Genomic DNA, 4,834 nt, shown 5'->3' with positions numbered 1-4,834 from the left:
GAAATTTGTATCTGGGTTACAAATGATTTCAAAGTAGCGAATGACACATTCTGATTTAAATAATCATATTTCCTGAGAGTGAGGCATGTTAATTCCCCACCCCAAACCTGCTCCTCTCGTGGCCATCCTTACCTCCAGAAGTGGCACCACCATCTACCAGGTCAACATGGCCCACCTGATTCCCCGTCCGAATGTGTGCTGAACCCTCTGCCTCTCGCTGTCTGCACTCCGGCCCCCACACCCTCCTCCTGGACCCGCAGAGCCTTCTGGGTGAGCCTCTGCCTCAGTCTTTTCTCCCCACAGTGCCCAAAGGGACCTTTCTAGATGCAGGTCTGACTACGCTCTTCCTTCTTCCACGACGTGGGGACTTCCCATTGCCCCTGTACTACACCCCAGGCTCCTGTGACACAGTGTGTCCATGGGAGACCCTGTCGTGGTAACAGCATGCTGTGAGCATTTTACATGCCTGTCAATGGGGGGAGGCGGGCTAATAAAAGTTTTTAAACTAGTTGCAGGAGAGTCAAAAAATATTTTTTCTATGTTTTAGTCATATAAAACTCTGTAGCCTTTTTCTTTTAATATTTATTTGTTTGTTTGTTTATTTATTTATTTATTTTGGCTGCGTCAGGTCTTAGTTGCGGCACGTGGCACCTTTCGTTGCCGCGCAGGGGGCGCACGGGCTTCTCTCTAGTTGTGGTGCATGGGCTCATTAGTTGCGGTGCGTGGGCTTAGTTGTCCCACGGCATGTGGGATCTTAGTTCCCCGACCAAGGATTGAACCCACGTCCCCTGTATTGGAAGGCGGATTCTTAACCACTGGACAACCAGGGAAGACCCAAAACTCTGTAGTCTTTGATGACAGGTTTCGACAAAGTCCAGGAAAGTGCAGTTAGCTGTCAGACTGAAGAATTTTGGAATAGAGAGGCCCCTTTGTCTGGGGCTCCACGTTGGTGGGTTTATGAAAGGGAAGTGCCTACAGAGACTGCGGCCTGCAAGGCCCACGCCACCCGTGGTTCTGCCGCCTGGCCGCTGGGTTGGGGAGGCTGGGCTGGCGGCTGGCCGCGTGTGTCTTCTGTGCGTCAGCTGCCGGGGGATCAGCCAGTTCACAGGTTTGTGCACCAGTTAGCGTCACAGAGACTGGAATTTGATTCATACTCACTGGCTCTGTAAATCTCTTCTAGAATCATGACTTCATTTACACCAGATTACCCAGCAATCATTAGAAATAATGGAATTTGGCCAAGTAGTGGTTGTTCAGTTAGGAAAGAAAGGCAGTCTAATAATTCTTTCTTCAATCCAGCTTGAGGCCGAGTACGTGTGTGTGTAAGAAAATCGTTGCATTATTTTTCCCCCATGTCACATGAGTACAAATGCACGTTTTTGTGAGCCACTCAGGATCCTCTCAGAGCTCATTAATTCCAAAAAGTGTTTGCTCTGAGGAAACAACTCAGTAAATCTCTTCAGTCCCTTCCTGGAACTCAGGCTGGCTATCTGATTTTGTGAAAATAAACGCAGTCTTCAAAGAGGCCGTGCACAGGGCCTTGTGCGTGCGTGTGAAGGGCTTCAGGCTCACCCCTCCTCACCCCTCCCCTGGGTGGATTACAGCCTTGGCCCACAAGCCTTCTCGGAACTGGTGAAACTCTTTGTAGCAGTTGGACTCAGCTCTTTTTTTTGGACCAAACTCCTCCAGTTTTGATGGATAGAGGTGAACCCTGCGTTGTGTGGCTGGGTGGGCACCCTTCTCAGCCCCCCAGCAGTGGGAGGCTCCCATTCCCTGGCCCTCTGCTCATCCAGCCTTGTGCCCTTCTAATCTTTAACATGCTTTTATCTGGTATTGACCCTCTCTGGATCACTGGCTCATTTTTAGTCTGTAGGGCCAGTGTCTTCTCTTGAACAAATATTTAAAAATAATCATAAAGAATGTTGCTTGTAATAGCCAGCAGTTAGAGTAACTTGAATGTCTAATAGCAGAATTGATTGCACAGGGATTTTTTTTCTGCATGGTTGGAGAACATAGGCTTTCTATTTTATTCTTTTTGTTTTTCTACATTTTCCAAATTCCTATAAAACATAAACCTTTGTAATTCGAAAGTAAGTTATTAAAATATATACAAAGATATATCACAAGAGGGTGTGAATTATGTGCAGTTTTTCAACTGCATATTTTTTCTTTTAAAAGGATGCATATAAATGTTTCCTTTTAGTATGATCTTAGGTCTTCTTAATGTTTGCACTGCTATACCAGTTTTGTTTTGTTTTGTTTTGTGGTTTTTTTGGCCACATTGAGCATGGCATGCCGAATCTTAGTTCCCTGACCAGGGATCAAACCCACGCCCCCTGCATTGGAAGCGCAGAGTCTTAACCACTGGACCACCAGGGAAGTCCCTATACCAGTATTTTAATTAATTTTAATTTTTATTTAAAAAATGGAGAGAAGGAAAAATTTAAATAATGCTAAAAGGCTGATAACTAAATTTAGCAGTCTCATGACCCCCTGGCCTTTCCAGGATGGCTGCTTCCAACTGTGTCTTAACCTAGTGTATTAGCTCAAGCTGCCAGGACAAAATATCATAGACTTGGGGGTTAAACAGCAGACATTTATTTCTCACGGTTCTGGAGGCTGGAGGTCCCAGATCAAAGTGCCGGCAAGGTAGGTTTCATTCCATTCTTCTCATGGTTTGCTCACATGGCCTTTTCTCAGTGTGTCTGTGTGGAGAGAGAGACAGCTCCCCAGCATCTCTTCTGGTAAGGGTAATGATCCTGTCAGATCAGGGCCCCACTTTCATGACTTCATTTAACCATGTGATTTCCTTAGAGGCCCCATCTCCAAATACAGCCACATGGTGGAGTAAGGGCCTCCACATCAGAATCTGGGGGATGTAGACTCTCAGTCCATCACACCCCCCTTTCTGAGTGATGTGCTCATACTGCTGTCCTTGGGGCATCTGCCCTGAGCCAGTTTCTGTGGATGCTCTCCTTTCCCCACCACCTGGCCTGATTATTAACACATTCTGGGTTTCGTTTACATGCATATTTGGTGTTTTCGTTGCTGAGCCAAGTTGGGCCCAGCATTTTCTTTCTTGTGCCATTTGTGTGTGTGTGTGTGCTTTAAAGTTATGGTTCTTGCATTTTTTCATTTGATTAGATATTTGATTTTATGACATAAATCTTCCCTTTTCTGCATTGGCTTAAAAAGTGCCTGTCAAGGGAGACGCAAGAGGGAAGAGATATGGGAACAAATGTATATGTATAACTGATTCACTTTGTTGTAAAGGAGAAACTAACACACTATTGTAAAACAGTTATACTCCAATAAAGACGTTAAAAAAAAAAAAAAACCTTCGGGAAAAAAAAAAAGTGCCTGTCAAAATAATTCTCATTACTTTTCTCATTTTGGAGCCTGTATTATTTAGATGTTGGACCATTTGGAATGATCCTTTAAATTTTGTTTCTTTTTCTCCTATTTTCTGTTTCTTTTCTTTTTGTTGTGTTTTCAGCTCTTTCCACTAAATTTCTCCTGCTCTTGTTTTCTGAATATATACTCTAAAAAGACAAAATCATCCTTTTTTTTTTTTTTTTTATTGTTGATGGATCAGCATTTAACAATCTTTCTGGTGTTGACCTAAAACAATATAACACCCAGTTATTTTACCAGAAAATGGGTTTATTGCAAAGAATTGCAATTTGGGACATGCAGTCTATAGCGAGCCACAGGCAAGTCCAGAGAACAAAGGAGAGGAACTTCTTTTATAGAGGAGAAGGAGGAGTTGGGAGGAGCTCTTATAAACAAAGAGTCCATTGGAGGAAACTGGGAGTTCAGAGTACAGTGGCTTTTCATTGGCTGAGCTGTTGCCAGGCAAAGAGAAATTCTCTCTCCGTCCTGCTGGGTGGTCCTTCTTCATGTTGGAGATGCAAAGGTATGTCTCTTCCTGTTGGATCTGCAATTGATGATGGTAGGGTGTGAGGGCTCCCTTTCCTGGCCTCCCACCTCCATTTTATTTTATTTATTTTTATTTTTATTTATTTATTTTTTGGCCACGCTGCCTGGCCTGTGGGATCTTAGTTCCCTGACCAGGGATTGCACCCGGGCACTTGGCAGTGAGAACACGGAGTCCTAACCACTGGACTGCCAGGGAATTCCCCCATCTCCATTTTAAGTGAGGGTTCTGTGTATTAACTTTCACATTAGCATCATGCCCCTACCCACCCCTCAGTAGGGAGACATGGTGGGTTGTGTCAAGAAGTCCTGCATATGTGGGAGAAAGACTGCTCCTTTTTCCTATGGTTATAGAGCTGGGCCTAGTTTGCAAAACTTATTTTAAATACAAATGAGAATTCTTTGGGAAGAAGTCAGTGAAGGAAAAGGAGATGTGGAGCACTGCTGTTTAGGGAAGATCTAAATTAGTGATGACCATAAAATATGTAATTTGTAGGTGGTAACATTGTGGAAGGATTCTTTTTTTTTAAACTCATGTCAGTTTGGGAAGAGTTTATTTATTTATTTTTAATTTATTTATATTTAATTTATTTATTTTTGGCTGAGTTGGGTCTTTGCTGCTGCACGTGGGCTTTCTCTAGTTCCTGCGAGTGGGGGCTACTCTTTGTTGCTCTGTGTGGGCTTCTCATTGCGGTGGCTTCTCTTGTTGCGGAGCACGGGCTCTAGGCACACGGGCTTCAGTAGTTGTGGCTTGTGGGCTCTAGAGTGCAGGCTCAGTAGTTGTGGCCCACAGGCTTAGTTGCCCTGTGGCATGTGGGATCTTCCCGGACCAGCCAGGGTTCGAACCCTTGTCCCCTGCATTGGCAGGCGGATTCTTAACCATTGTGCCACCAGGGAA

The sequence above is a fragment of the Physeter macrocephalus genome, chromosome 14 (assembly GCF_002837175.3).
Source record: "Physeter macrocephalus isolate SW-GA chromosome 14, ASM283717v5, whole genome shotgun sequence".
NCBI classification, from domain to species: domain Eukaryota; kingdom Metazoa; phylum Chordata; class Mammalia; order Artiodactyla; family Physeteridae; genus Physeter; species Physeter macrocephalus.
The sequence above is the reverse complement of the archived record's forward strand: the minus strand, read 5'-3'. Positions refer to the sequence as shown.